Consider the following 17,083-nt stretch of genomic DNA (forward strand, 5'->3'; position numbering starts at 1 on the left):
ATGAATTTCAAAAACATATACTGCGTATTTGAATGTTCTTTGGATATATTTATATCTTAGCCTCTTATCAAATCCCAACATTTGACGGCTAAAAAATGACTCTCCTAACATCTTAGGTAAGAAAACAGAATGTCAGAAATCTGAAATTTAACACATTCATATATGGACATAATTGTTCACACCACCATTTATACGTTATGTTTTCATTTCCAGTACGACTAGTAAAGGTTCATGTACTAAATACGTTTCAAACAAATACTTGCAGGAAACAATTAAGGTCTGTCATTGGAAATAATCATTGCGCAGATAGAACGAGTACGTCAGCTGGGTCGCGTCTCCCTTTCAGATTATTTCTGTATTCAAGTGAATACTCCAAACCCTTGTCACACATCAATCCGATTGGAGAAAGAATTGAATATTGGCTGTATCATCGAGACCTCTAATTCGGAGAAGATGTCAATCAATAACACATGTCAAGTATTTACTTCCTTGAATGAATGCAACATCATTTCAAGAGAAATGCAAATATAAGTGATTGCCTATTGATTGTTAAGCAACTTCACCAAGTCGATAGAGTTATCTATCTTTTTTTTAGTAATGACAAAAGAAGAAAAAGCAATGAAAGTTTCACCCGTCTGCAATAGTTTGCAATGACAAGTAGTTGTGTAGAAGTTCTTTTGTTCTATAACAGATAACATATTGGAAATGTATAACAACTTTATATATATATATACAAGTGATTTCTTCAGGTGTATAAGTATTAAATATAGAAAAAACAGAGTCCAGATATTCGTGCTTGTCAAAACTCCTTTTTCCACACAAGATCTTTTGCCGTTCAACGGCTCTTCAGGTGTAATGAAAACTTTAACTCACATTGTAGTCCTAGGCGACACATAACAGTAGTATTTGTGGCGTCATGTATTGTAGAAGGTTCAGCATACCTTCATAAGTATATAAAGTTGTGTACATTCTTGTTATTCTCAAATCAGTTTAAACGGTTATTAGTTGCAAAAATAATCACTGCTCGTATAATACAAATGGAGTCAGGTTAAATGGCACTGGAACCTTTTAGTTTTTATGTCGTATCTGGTGTTTGATGTACTTCCACATGAAACTAATTCCATTCCCAATATGCATGATATAAATAGGTAGATCATTTTATGAGGTGACCGGTATTGAGCAAAGAGTTATGTTCGGCATTTGAAGCTAATATTGTTCCACTGTTGATAGCGACGTGAGCTCGCCAAACACAAGCGTACATATTAGTGTCTCTTGTCAGAGATTCAATGGATGTGACGGTCTGTGTTTACACACCAACTGTTCTGGTCATTGCAACAATACCCCTCCTCTCTTCTTATCGGCCTGTAACATTGTATTCCCCCTGAAACTAAAACACGACGGTCCATTTAACTACGTCAGTCTACATGACAACAATGTTACTTGATATACGGAGCCCTGAAACTGTAGCGTGCTGAGCAACGATAATGATATACATGTTTTTGAAACTAATAAGAATCGTCTCGCAAAGTCTCATCTTCATACACATGTGGATTGAACCCATCTTATCTGCCTGCATTCATTCGCAAACTGTTTACATTTGGCTATCATTATAGCGGAAAAAATATCCTTCTGAGAGCTCTCATTCAGCGAGTGCTCATTGAACTGTCTATAGAAATAAGAACACACAGTCATCACGTTGTCCGTATATGTTCCTGTATGTCAAAGATGGAAACGTGTAATTTCTGTATGGAAGGTGATAGACATGGAAGACAATATAACTTTTGCAAAAGTGAGTTGGGTTAATCACCGCTTTGAATAGTATTTAGCTTAATGTGGGGGGAAAGCCAGAAGTGATGCAGGTCTCAGACGTTTACCAAGACGGTGAAACCCACGGGTATGGTGCTGACAAACCTAGACACGTATACATAGCTTCGAGACGACTTTTACTTAAGTAGTCAGGGCTAACAACTACATTCAAATGTACATAAATACACCTGACCTGTGACTGAAATATAAAACATATGTCGCTAAGAGTGTGTGAGTTGACTTTTGCCGCGTTTGGTATTAGTCCAGCAAATCAAGGCGGAGGACATCAATGATGGGATTGACATGTATCCTCCAGGGGAACAGAGCCAGGGCCTTCAGCGTGACGAGGCCACGCGTTAAACTAACCTTGTCGCTACGAAGCAGTTCTATATCTATGACAGAACAAATGCTATCAAGCTTTTGCTTTTTAAGTTTAGTGAACGTTTAATAATAATATATAAAATACTAGTTCATCCGGTGATTCGGAACCTGAATTTTAGCTACATGCACTGTCGGTCACGAACATGAACAAATGAAAATGTCACGAGAAATGTCCCACCGACAAAACAGTCTCCTCACGGACGTAACAAAGGACGCCACTTCCACACGTTAAACTGCAGGCTTCTTTGTGACGTAGTGTAGGTTGCTATTGTGGTCCATCTGTTTCCGATATAATGAGGCAGGTAGAACCCATTACGATCTCTCACATGTTTTAAAGTCTTGGATGGGCATTTAGAAGTAAGAACATGAATACATGACACTTTTTATGGATAAACAACTTCTTGTATTCTTTTCAACGACGTTTGAGAGCTACTTCCTTCCCCTTCTTCAAGTGGATGTTACATTGCGTCAAATTAAGCAGTTTTGTAAGAATATGTCATCCGCAATGTATCTCATATCTTTGTTTTAATTAACTTTACTGATGCATTACTGTGGAATTAACAGTTGGGTTTCTTTTCCGATAGATTACCTTTACGACAGACGTGAGGAGGTGCGGTGAGATGGAGTTTAACGTCACATTATTGCACTTATGTAGCGACATGCATGCACATGTGTCTGTGTACTAGTCCGGACTAATGACGGTTTTATAGTACTAGCCCACTGAGATACCATACCGCAGTTTAACATGGATACCCTACTCCTCTAGGCTATACTGGCACCAAGCGGTCCTCTCTTTGTTGTGTCTCCTTAATACCGAGCGTCAACAACTACCATCTTTTAACGTCTTTTTATATGACGCGTCCGGGAGGCGGTAAAGACAGACATGATATTCCCTAGTATTATTCATTGTACTTATACACATGTATCAATATACAAATATATTTCAGAAATGTAACGCAAATAAAAAGAAAACTGGCAAGCTAATATCGCGTTACTCGTTTTATTAGATGATGAGTGGTATAAATTTGGGTTAGTAATGCGAATACAGTTTGTTAACGTTTTTCACTGAAGTTTTCCATTATACCTGATAGTGCGTTGGTATGTAAATATTGCATGGTGAGTAAGATACGCCAATTTGCAATGCAAACTTAGCAAATGGTGAACGAGCTAGCATTGACACAGACGCTTTAATATTACTATGCCATGGAATGGAAATCTGTGTTAGACATCAAAGTCAAAAGTAGTACACAGTTTGCAATAGTATATAGACAGATATAGGTAGCATGCTGCATCGATACATTCAATTGATGCGACTACATATATCATTAAGTTTAAAATGTGTTCACATTTACAAGTAAAATGCAGTGTACAACTTGATCAAAATAACTATTTCAGTCACAGTCAGAAGTTAAAGTCAGATCCAGGGCTTCAATGCAAATGCCATGTACCGCCAATCTGTAGTATCCGTCTTGGTATGGGCGGCAAGAGACACAGAGGTTAAGCGCCACTAAAATGGAAATATGTCCATATTGATACGTGCCATAGTTTGTGAGACTCACGTGTGGATGACACAATGATACGTACAATGGTTTTCTTAGAAGATATGACAGTCCAAGCATGGATTGAACAAGAATCTAATCAGCCTCTGAAACTATATTAATGATTCTCGGCTATCATGAAACCAAGTGTTGATGATTGTAGACCATACCTACAAGCTGTTAAACAGTAATGGTCTGTGACCCTCGTGGACAGTCCATAACAGTGTACAGACGCTGCTGCAGTTGCTTTCCGTCCTCATGCTAACAAGATTACGCAGATGTGGCCCTGGAAACCCTTGACAACATCGGAAGTGGTGACCGGAGTTAATTGTTTAGTATCCATGCTCTTTCCATGTCAGGTAATTTGAACTTTCGGATCGTTCCTTTGAGGGTTGTGCCTATTCATGGGTTTGACTTGTCCTCGCCAAAACCCTTTGACCTTTGGACAGAAACGACGCATGTGTATAACGATGATTCCCTATGTGAATGGGTTGAAGGGCAGACCAGGTATATTTTGACGGAACATGCCAAATACCAATTAGCGCCATATTCTGTGTATTAAAGTTCGATTTTGTCTCATAATTACGTATCTACAAGTATGGCGGAAAAGACAGTTAAGAATGTATGTTAAATAGTCAGTATACCTATTGTTGAATATACTCTTAGACTATATGTGGATGGCAATCAAATATTTGCCTTCGTCTTTCCATTTTAAGGTATTAACATCATGGTTAAAACACGCCACAAAGTCTTGTCATGCACAAGCAAATACTGCAAGACAAAATAGAAAGAAATATAAGCGTGAAGGCGTATTCCCGTTTGAATAGATAAAAGCATTCTTTCACTTTCAAGTCCCATGGATTATAGTTAATGACTGCGGCGTTAAAACAAACAATCTCACATATTCAAAATTATATACAATGTTATGTACGTGAAGGGCCGTAGGAATGGTACGATGGAGAGACGAGGCTAATCTTTCATCGTCTTCATAAGTGCTTCAGACGTTTTTGTTCATTACAATGTGTGGTTCACTGTCACCGTAATTCACTATCTGTTTAACACATTGAAGATCACACCAAACTCGACAGTCTTAAGTACGTAATGCTGTGCCATAATCGTATAAGCTGAGCTTAATCACTTTGACAATACTCATCTGAAGCCACCGATGTCATTGCTTCAATGCTAATTACTCGCTACGATGTATCATTCCCAACGAATTACCCAAGTGGCTGATGTGTAACGGATGATTCAACGTGAATAACGGACGTGTGGTGTTTGCGTTTTGGTTTTCAAAGTACATACAAGATCAGAGTACTTTGACTTAAACGGATTTAAAGACGTTTGGAGTGTCAGTGTCCGACATATTGTATTCGTGTAATGTCACAGAGGTACTGTATTCAGAATGTTGTTGAATGAAACTGATTTGATAGATAGTTGTCTTTTACTAACATTTACGCAAACAGATATACCCTCCTCTAACCTTTTGAACAAGGCGTATGGGCTTCTAGAAATTTAAAATTGCAGATGAACCTTCTCTTGTAGGATTTCGTCAATGTTTTCAACAAGTACACAACAACCAACAAGCAGTTGGAGTCAAGGATTTCGTCTATGCTTTCATAATATACACCACAACCAACAAGCAGACAGAGTATCTATAGAGTCTTTATATCATCTACCGGCTGGCGTCATCTGTGATTTTCATTGATCCATTCATATGATTGTCACTGCAGTAATTGCCTTTTACGACCGATTGCATCTGATAATCCAGACTGGCTTTTATCTGGCGTTGACGTTTTCTATTTTTTTGTATTCTTGGTTGTTTGCACAACAAGAGAATATTTTCATATTGAAACTCTTTTTGAGAAATAAATCAATTAGGTAAGCCATGTAGAGAAGGGGAAAACCTGTAAATGTCATCAGTACTCAAGTTCAATTTGGCACCTTCTTCAAACCAATGTCACTTTCACAGGTCACGAAAACAGATGACGTTATCAGTCTTAAACTGGTGCTATGCCTTCTAGGAGATCCTGTTCTTCAAACAAACGTTACAACCTCACATTGCTCACAGCAATATCTATGATAACACGACCTCTTGTCGAAACCTTGTTCTTTAAAGGTGAGTGAATGAAGGTAAACGATGCTTTGAGCAGTGTTTCAGATATATCACAAAGCGTCAGCAGATTCTATGAGAGAGTGATTGAGTGAGTGAGTAATACAACAATGGACTTCACAATTTGTACTCATTAAGAGAATCCAACCTAGGCCTTTGGCGTGACGATCGAATGCTTAAACCACTAAATGACCCTCACTTCAACGGGCACCCCCGCCCCCTCCACCACACACCAGTCTAGAAGGACACCCTAAAGTAAAGCAGATCGTAGGCTCTTACCACATTATTAAAAGCGTGGTGCTGCCAGATCTAGGGCCATCGTATTCGAACTTCGGATCCTTGGCGTAACACTGCCCGGCAGATTGAAGCGCCAAAGGCAGTGGGACCACCCGTACTCCATCAATAAGCATAATTATTATTATTATGATGACAAATACATATTAATACATTTAGCATGACTAAGTCGTAAAACTTTTCTTTTTTTCAGAAACAAGATGCAGACAATGAAAGCAACCGTGCTGGTAGTGATGGTGATGATGGCAGCTACAGCAACAGCACAGCACCTCCCCTTATACCCGTGCGAGGCATGCACGCTAGATGACTTTTCTGACTCCCAGATAATGTCAAGAATGAACACCTGTGCAGGCTGCGGTGCTATGTACGGACCAGTGCTAGAACACTGCTGCATGTGTCATGATAAGTTCTTCAGTTTGTGCGAACTTGCCAATGCAAGAAGGAGGTAGACAGGAACCAGGCTTGCAATAGGTTCTAAAGACAATAACGCCTTTCTTGGGGCATCTCGAAGAAACTTGCTCTTGTTTTGCTGGACATGGTGTTATGTTGTAAAATTCTCTCGAACCAAACAGTGTTTTTAAACCAAATGTACCACACACAGATCTTTTTGGTAGCATTCGAATAGGTTAATGTGAATCTATTTGCTTTGTACTATCTCAAATTCATGTTGAAATAAATCGCCTGTTCGTCTAATATTTTCTTTTTTTCGGGTTGTGATAAATATGTGGAGGACCCTTCGAAATTTGATACAGCAGTCACCAAAGTGATGACGATGCAATTCCCTTCTTTCACTTGAACCATATAAGCCCGTGTTTATTCAAGGTGACACTTGATCTGCCTTTGCATGTGTTTGTGGTGAGTGACGCCGCTGTGTCAGAATACGCTCACCGTTTCGTGAAAACCTGGTATCATCACTATTTTGCTAGTGTTAATAAACACATGCTTATGACACAGTCGGAATCGTAAAATGGACTTATATCGCTTACGGTTATGGAAAGGGTTTGTCGATTTCAATTATTCGAATATTGCCTCGAGAATACTTAAACATTATGAATATGTTCAGGGGACTGTAGCATATGTGTAATTGTTAGATTTTTTAGACTTAACTTGTAGTGAGTGACGGAACTCCATAACAATCTGTACAATTAGAGAGCTATTGTAAGAACCAGTAATGTACCACCACACAAAGATTAACCATAATCCTAAATACAACCAAGGAAGGACATTCTTCATATTTACAGATTGAATTTTTGCAATCTATTTGAAAGACGTTCACTTCTGTCAAAATGTTTGATTTTTCAACTTAATACACAACTATCCCTCCCGACAAATTTGAGGAAACATTCAATTCTTGATTCATGGGGCCTTTGTGGTGACCATGGATATATTTATATAGCTATCTTCAGAGGTTCTGGACAATTTATAAAAAATGAAATCAAATGCCATCTGAAGTTTACTGAGGACCTCCTCATTTATACCATCATTGTGGAATTTAGGGATACGTCATTTAGACAAGAATTAGGCATCCCCATGGGCACCAATTGTGCTCCCCTCATTGCTGATCCGTTTCTTTCTGCATATGAATCAGAATTTCCTCTTGGACTGGCAACACAAAAAGGGAATCGGGTCAAGAAGTTTCAGTGTCAGGTATATCGATGATATGATACCGTTCAATATTCATCAAATAGCTAATTCCCTTCCACTGATTTACCCCCCTGAACTAGCAATAAAAGTGACAAGTGAAACTGCCTCCATAGGCTAGTGCATAGAGATTCAGAGTGACAAAAAACTAATCACTGCACTGTGTGACAAGTGTAATGACTTTCCAACAGTCAACTGTCTCGTTATGTCAGCAATATTCCATCAGCTCAAGCCCGTGGTGTCCACATTTCACAATTTAATGTACAATCGTTGGTTGGTTGGTTGGTTGTTTAACGCCGCACTCAGCAATATTCCAGCTATAAGACGGTGGTCTGTAAATAATCGAGTCTGGACCAGACAATCCAGTGATTAATATCACGAGCATCGATCCACGCAATTGGGATCGATGACATGCATCAACCATGTCAGCGAGCCTGACCACCCGATAGTCGCCACCCGTTAGTCGCCTTTTACGACAAGCATAGTCGCCTTTTACAGAAAGCATGGGTTGCCGAAGACCTATTCTACCCCGGATCTTCACGGGTCTTATGTACAATCGAGCATGGTCTTTCTTCGAAGACTGCAAAGAGCGACCTCACAATTTTATAGTGATGCATAAACACATGCTTTTGATACAGTCGAAATCGTACAACAGACTCTGCCTTTGCCTTTCTTTTGGATATGGAAAGAATTATGTCATTTTTATTTACGTCAAGGATGTCGGAGAACCATCATGGCATGTCTTACTCTCTGTTATCTTGCGTTGAAACGTGTAACGTAAATACGCGGTATGACATGTAGGGACGTTTTGGAGCAAGTTTTCATCACAGCCTATGTTAGACGTGTGCTTGTGTCATTGCGGATGAATGAATGGTAAATAACACAACATCAGCAATTAGGATGCTGCACGCTACATTTTGTTATTCAATACAGACATAACTTAGTGACCTGTGTCAGAAAGGTATTCTCAAGGTTCGCGACAAAATAATAATAGACATGAGGCACGGAATCAAGTAATAAACTATTCATGGATGCACACGCGCTCTGGGAAACACACCAAACCTCAGGCTCTTCAACGAATGCAAGGAATAACGACCAAGAAACCAATAGATTAGCAAAATGATCTTGGCGCCATCGATGCACAGATGTACGTTCGTTATCTGTCTCAGCTCTGAAATATGCTGTTCATCAATATTAAAACACTATTTGTCACTCTGCACGTGTTTAGATGTCAGTTCCGGATACATGTTCAGGGCTGATGGAGTGTGTATAGAAAAGCTGTAGGAAGTATAGCATGTGTGAGAACTGGTCTCCAGCAACCTAAGCTGATCTTAAGAGGCGGCTTAATGGATCGGTTGGTCAGGCTCGAAGACTGAGTTGATTGCGTCCCATTGTACTCCGACGGCGGGCATCGTTACTCGTAATATCAATCACTGAATTGTCTTGTTCAGACTCGATTATTTAGGACGACAGTCTCTAAATACATCACCCAAATACTTCACACAAACAAACTGTCCATGAACGGATAACAACAATCGGTAATTATGCAACAGTTGTACAATTATGACAATAGTATAGCGATCGTGTTTTAAACATCTCGATATTATGATAGCAACAGAGCGAATGAGACTTCTCCCAGGAAGATTCAATGATATAAATGATTTCATTGGATTTATCAAAAAGGACAAGATCAGGTTTGTTGGCCTGTATTCGTCTGAGGCTGTAAATGGGCCTATTCCAAAGAAGTTTGTATTTATCATTTTCCATGACGCCCTCTACATATTCCTGGTACGGATATCATGAACATTGATCCACACAATTGGGAAACAAGGACATGCATCAACCGAGGCAGCGAGCTTGATCACACGATCCCGTTAGTCGCCTCCTACAAGCACAGTCGCCTTTTACAGCAAGCAAGGTTGCTGAAGACCTATCCTACCCCGTATCTTCAAGGGTAGAGGACCGCCTCCGTGGTTTTGTGGTAGAGCATCCGCCGGAGTGCGGAAGGTCCGGGGTTCCATCCCCGGCCGCGACATAGAAGACTTTACAAGATGGTACTTGTTGTTACCCTGTCTGGCGCCCGGCATTAAGGGGCTAAAACAAGGACTGGTCGGTTCGGAGTCAGTATACTGGGTCTGAGTGGGGTATTCATGTTAAACTGCGGCATGGTATTTAGTTAGCACTACAAATCGGCATCAGTCCGGACTAGTGCAAGCAACCTCTCTCACACACACACACGTGCATGCACGTCGCTATATAAGTGCAATAATCTTGGACGCGACGTTAAACCCAATTCAAGGGTAGAGAATATCCATGTATGCAAGTTAATTGCTAAAGTACTGTATTACACTACCTTGGTATACATTCCAGCCATCTACATCTTCAGATGTAAACACGCAGCTAATACCCCGTGCACGTGCAGAACATGTACTAACTAAAGTAATTTGACACATGTTTAATTATACATACATGCGTATGTATAAATTTACTATGCGTTCACATGAAAAGCATCTTAGGTGTGTAAATAAAGTATGTAGATTGAGTAAGGCACACATATTCGTCAGTCTGTTCACGAATATCAACACAAAACAGGTTGTTTTCCAATCAAAGTTGAATGAGAAGAGAGTTACTTCACCGAAAATTTTCGCGTGAAGCAACATGTGTTTGATTGATTTTATACACAAAGTTTTGACTCCTTGAAACCAAAAGAACACACCGTCCGGTATACGCATAATAGTTGGCAACTGTTGACAATTTGTTTGGTGTTGGCAAACGGACAGATATTAATAAGAACCTCCTCTGACGTTGGCATAAACATTCACATTGCAACATAACATACAGTGCAAATTTACATTTGCACCTGCTCCAGACATGATGCAATTTTGCTCATGGTGTAAATATACACACATGAGTTAACGCGTTCACGTGACAAGTATACACACGTATATTTCTACACACATATGCAAATATGCACACATGTGTATAGAGGTGCATGTGAACGGGGTTTAAGTGTCACATCACACTGTCGAAGGTTCAAAGGGGCGTCCTTCGTTAGCGACGGGAAGTCAGTGACATCGATTGCTTCCGTGATCTCAATAACAGTTGTGAGAGTACATCATGGTCGTGGAACACCTACTCTCACGGTGTCAACAATTTACACAAAGTGGATGCTTTCAATCATATTTTAATTAATCCCTGCACGTGGGTGGGTGTATGAGAGTCGTGTACGAAAAAAAGGCCGTTGATCCTGTTATCGTGATACTGTGCTCAGTAATGGTCAACATAGGCCTTAAGTACGCATAAAGGTGTAAGGGTACTTTTGTTCGCTTTGGCCGTTTCAGTTGTACCAAGGTGTATCTGGAAAACTGTGAGGTGAGGTGAGGTGAAATGGGGTTTAACGTCGCGTTAAGATTATTGCACTTATATAGCGACGTGCATGTACGTGTATGTGTTGCTGCTTGTACTAGTCCGGACTGATGCCGATTTATAGTGCTAGCTCTCTGAGATACCATGCCGCAGTTTTACAGACACATTATGCTGACTCCGAGCCGACCAGTCCTTGTTTAAGCCCCTTAATGCTGGGCGCCAGACAGGGTAACAACAAGTACCATCTTTTAACGTCTTTTGGTATGACGCGGCTGGGGATCGAACCCCGGACCTTCCGCTCTCTGGGCGGACGCTCTACCACTAGACCACGGAGGCGGTCTGTGGAAAACTGTAAGAGATATTCTCCCTAATTAAAATGGCAAAAGAGCGAAGATGCGAGATCGCGAGATTTGGCTATTAGCGTACTAAGGAACTATTTTGAACCAACAATACCAGATATGAATATATGAACAACCATAATAACTAATTAACTAATCCATACCTTCCATGTATTGTCACCGTTGGGTTTATAGGTTGGAATAGATCTTCAGCAACGTATGCTTGGTTTAAAAGGAGTTTAAATGGTTCGAGTGGTGAGACTCATTCGCTTGGACAAGTGAGTGTGATCGTTCCCGATAATAAACATCACTGGATTATCTGATCCAGATTCGAATAATTACAGGCCAGCCTAATAAGCTGGAACATTGCTGTTTGGTAATTGTAAATTGTTCGATAATCTCTGGGAAGAGAAAGGGGGGGGGGGAAGAGAGAATGTTTCGATCACTGCTTCAAAAACAAGTATTTATTTTGAAAGGAGGTGTCGAAATGGGTTTAATTTGCAAAATATTATTTTTCTCGGGTAAATTGTGATGACAAATTATTTCGGTTTCCATTAAATATAAATACCATTTGACAGGTTGTCATGCATTCCTGCTGTCAGGCAGCGTAAAGGTCACATGCATAAACGTGCACACACGCTGTGAAACAGTCGGTGAGGAATACATATATAATATATGATCATGGCTTCCCATCTTTGTGTTTCTTCTCGTAATTTTACAGTAGAGAAATAACTTTCAATATCCTGATAATATCTTCCACTGAGATGAGTGAGTTTGGCTGAACGCCGCTTTGAACAGGTATGCAGTTATATCACGGCTTGATGTGGGAGGAAAGCCTGAAGTGTTGCAGGTCTTAGACGTTAACCATTATGGACGGGAACATTTACACTCTTGTTCAATGGTGACGCGTGATAGTACGTTATATGGATCATTGTGCCAGTAGAATATAACACTAACGTTCGTCATCATTGATATGAAGCCAAAGATCGTTTGCATTGCAACAACGATCTACAGTAAATCATTCGCACGTCACGTCGAAGCCCCGGGTTCGATTCCTGACATGGAGACAATGTATGAAGCCCATTTATGGTGTCACCATAACGGCGTAAAACCAAACTCACTCACTCATCCATTTAGGTTAGGTGGTGGCCGCCAGGGTGTCTGTGTTAAAGGGGTGGGGAGAGTGTGGGGTGAGGTATCTGCATGTGTTTGTGACGGGTGCCTGGCAAAAACGTACACACAAACCAACATAAACTATTCTATTTGTGATGACCCTGTGTTCGTTTGTATAGGTCATGTCTATATAAGCTTAAAGAGAAGGTCTTCCCTTCTTCCGGAACAGCGACACGATACCCCACACCAAGTACACTTGAGGCGTGATGGAGATCTTTAAACTATATCTCTCAGTTGTAACTCAAGTTGCTATGGAATCCCAGAAGACACATGGTCACGTTGTCGCATTGTAGCCCTTACAAAAACAAGCAAAAAGTGTCAATATTAACCAAAGCGAAACAATCCGACAACGCGACGTGTTGGCCATTTGTCGCAATGTCGCCTTTTAGTTAAAAATAAGATTATTCAAAGCGCGACATTGCGACAACGCGATAATGTCCCTGCTGATTACATAAGTCACAGAAAAGTATGACCCGCATATTTTTCAATTTGAGGGGGAATCGTGTCTGTAAATCGATGATGGTACTAGTTTTTATGTCATGATTATATATCATGAATATAGTGGACCAGAATGAACACACCTGCAACATATATGTTCAGTGCGATCTGAAGAAATATGTAAGAAATATTTTCAGAAATATGTGAAGAAAGGTCACAAGAAACGTTAGTAATATAAGATATACCAAGATGTCCAGTTGCAAAAGCACGCACCACACATGGATGTTTCAGCTCAGAGGCAAACTGCAACTGATCAAAGGAATACTTTTTATTCCGAATTCATCTGTAAAAAAGATTGTGATAAAAGCGACCAACCTATCTAAGCCTCGGGAATGAGTGTTGCAGCAGACGGTGTCAGGAAATGGTCTGGGCGGTCTACACATACATATAACTATTATAGTTGACATATATACACGTGTTGTACGCCTTGGGTTGGAACACAAGCTTCAAGTTCTGATGGAGGCTAGATACAAACGACTGACACGACTGGATCTATGACAATGTTTGTACAGAAAGTGACGTACTCATGTTTTGTAACGGTTCCATTGTGATAGCTACGCGGCTACTTTTACTGCATCCGTCAAACAGAGCATTTAGCCATAGGTATACAGTAGATGTTTACAAACGGTACATGGAAATTCCAGGATACACGAAAAGAAGACGTGTTGCTTGTTATTAAACCTCAACATGGCAAGAATACAATAACGTTGTGTAAGCTTGGAGCGTATTTCATCTCTATCATTTCTAAGACCTTGAAATCAGATGTGAGCAGCGCAATTAGCCTGTCATTAGCCTTACATTTACGTATTTTACATCAATACACCTGTGGCAATTAGGTGTTTGTCAGCATTGATAATTTGGCCAATCTTTGAAAGATCATCGCCTTCAAAATCATTGATTTTTCACTGATGACGATAAGGATTAAAACAGTTAAACACATATGAAAACATACTATTCCCTTTATCCAATTAATGTAACTTGATTTCATGTTAAAATGGCCTTTTGTCAATATTTGAAAATAATATATAAGGAACACAGAAATTATTGAAATTAAGAATGTGAGATCCTTTTCTTAAAAATATTTTTTGTGTTTTTGTTAAATTAACATTAAGCACAGTCGTCGGTCCATTCATTTAATGATTTTCGTGTTTTGGGTTATCACTTATGATATCGGGGGGGCACGGGGGGCCCAGTCGTCTAAGGCGCCGCGACTCGCTGTGCAGAGTTGCGTCCCTTGGGCACGCCAGAAACCTATGATAGTGGGTTCGAATCCCGGTTCGGCCCGATTATGTTTCTGGGTTTGTCAGCACCATACCCGTGCTCGTGGGTTTCACTGAAGTGGTAAACGTCAGAGACCTGCATCACTTCGGGCTTTCCTCCCACATTAAGCTGACACGCCGCGATATAACTGGAATACTGTTAAAAGCGGCGTTAAACCCAACTCACTCACTCACTATGATATCGGTGTCATCAGCATAGAGCTGTATTAAGAGCTGTTAGGTTCACTTCAACAAACGTCTGATTTAAATACAACGCACCGTGGCATTCATGGCACTATAAAGTACTATTCTATAGATGTAACGCTGTACCGAACAGATGGAAAGTTATATCACGACAGTTGGAAGTATTTGATATTGGAAAGTGGTCAAATGTATGAAATGTTATATTGCGATAACACTTTCTCAGTAAAGTATACTTTTACTTTTTTGGGTTGGGTCCCAGCCGGGATTCGAACCCATGCTCTCAGAGTGAGGTACTTAATCGCCAGCACACATATAACCTCGTTCACAGATCGCTTGATTTCCTGATTTTCAAACGATTTACTCGCAATAACATTATTATGCTACACATTGTTTTGGTTTGTGATTGATTAATTTTGTCATGTGTGTATGTTGCATGAATAATAAATAGATATGGTCGTCGATAATGGAGTTATTAGAAAATAATAACGTTTTACGTGTAAAAAGACAAAAAAAACTTTGATACGCTGTATTTGTGCCAAGGCCCAGTTAGTACTAATTCAGTTGTTTGATAATTTATATATTTTGTATATTAACTGCATTTATTTAAAATCTGAGATAAAAAAAACAAACAGTTTTTTTTCATTTCCGCGAGTACTTTACTAACATAATTATAGTGTTGGGAATGTGAGCTAACTTGATGGGAAAAGTGTACCAACAAGAACGATACAATTCAAACGAAACGTTCGTAAAATATACATGACGTCTGAATGTTTTGAGGGTAAATGACAGCAACAAAACCCTGCCCATATTCATAAGAGATTTCATCTTCACGAGGCAAGTGAGTTAACTGACTATAAAAGTCCATCTTCCCGAGGCAAGTGAGTTAACTGACTATAAAAGTCCATCTTCACGAGGCAAGTGAGTTAACTGACTATAAAAGTCCAGTTTCCACCCTTGCCGAACTAGGCTGGTATTATAGAGTTACATTTTGGCTGGACTAACGAGTCTATGCATAGTCCAATCAAAATTGCGCACCGAAATCGAAATCCGGTTCGTAAAGTGTCATGCAGATTTCGGCCGACTGCAGCATTTGCAAAACATGTGCACCGCTAACTCGTTGTCAACAGATTTTTTCTAAATCTATTCATGTTTTAAATCAAGGTGCTCACGTGATTTGATGCACTTCGCGATGTAAGACTCGTCTTATCACAATATAGATCTTGATTATCGATCAGATCGTCTTGACTGGGCGCCATCGTTTTGTTTGAAGCAAATGCAAGTGATACGAGAGGTTGAATCTGATTGGTCAGTAGGAGAGGCATAGAAAGGACATCACTCGCAATAGCCACTGGTGGAGCTACGATCGAGCCCAGTAATTACAGCCTAGTTCGGCAAGGGTGGAAACTGGACTTTCAAAGTCAGTTAACTCTCTAGCCTCGGGAAGATGAAGTGATCTCTGCCAAAACAGAGTCGACTGTACGATTCCGAGTACATCATGTATGTTTTCGGTCCAAGTTCGTGGGGGGGCACGGGTGGCCCAGTCGTCTAAGGCGCCGCGATTCGCTGTGTAGAGTTGCGTCCCTTGGGCACGCCAGAAACCTATGATTGTGGGTTCGAATCCCGGTTCGCCCCGATTATGTTTGTAGGTTTGTCAGCACCATACCCGTGCTCGTGGGTTTCACCGAAGTGGTAAACGTCTGAGACCTGCATCACTTCGGGCTTTCCTCCCACATTAAGCTGACACGCCGCGATATAACTGGAATATTGTTAAAAGCGGCGTTAAACCCAACTCACTCACTCACCCAAGTTCGTGGTGAAGCTGAAACTGTGTAGCTGTTCAACAATAAGGGTATTTGTGTTCAAAGTGCAGAGTGAGTTAGTTTGGTTTAACATCACTTTGAGTGAGTGAGTGAGTGAGTGAGTGAGTGAGTGAGAAAGTGAGAAAGTGAGTGAGTGAGTTGGGTTTAACGCCGCTTTTAACAGTATTCCAGTTATATCGCGGCGTGTCAGCTTAATGTGGGAGGAAAGCCCGAAGTGATGCAGGTCTTAGACGTTTACCACTTCGGTGAAACCCATGAGCGGGGGTATTGTGCTGACAAACCTAGAAACATAATCTGGGCGAACCGGGATTTAAACCCACAATCATAGGTTTCTGGCGTGCCCTAGGGACGCAACTCTGCACAGCGAATAGCGGCGCTTTAGACGACTGGGCCACCCGTGCCCCCTAACGTCGCTTTGAACAGCATATCAGTTATATCACGTCGTGTTGGCATTATGATTGGGGAAAGCCCGAAGTAATACAGGATGTAGGTTTACTACTTTGATCAAAACCATGAACACGAATATGCTGACAAACCTGGAAACTTGTACAACGGAGAACCTTGGCCCCGAACCCACGATCGTAGGTTTGTGGTACGCTGAAGGGAGGTAACTCTTCACAAGGAATAACAAGCGCCTTGAAAACTCAGCTATCCG

This window comes from Haliotis cracherodii, unplaced genomic scaffold, assembly GCF_022045235.1.
Source record: "Haliotis cracherodii isolate W230 unplaced genomic scaffold, xgHalCrac1.p SCAF_15, whole genome shotgun sequence".
NCBI lineage: Eukaryota > Metazoa > Mollusca > Gastropoda > Lepetellida > Haliotidae > Haliotis > Haliotis cracherodii.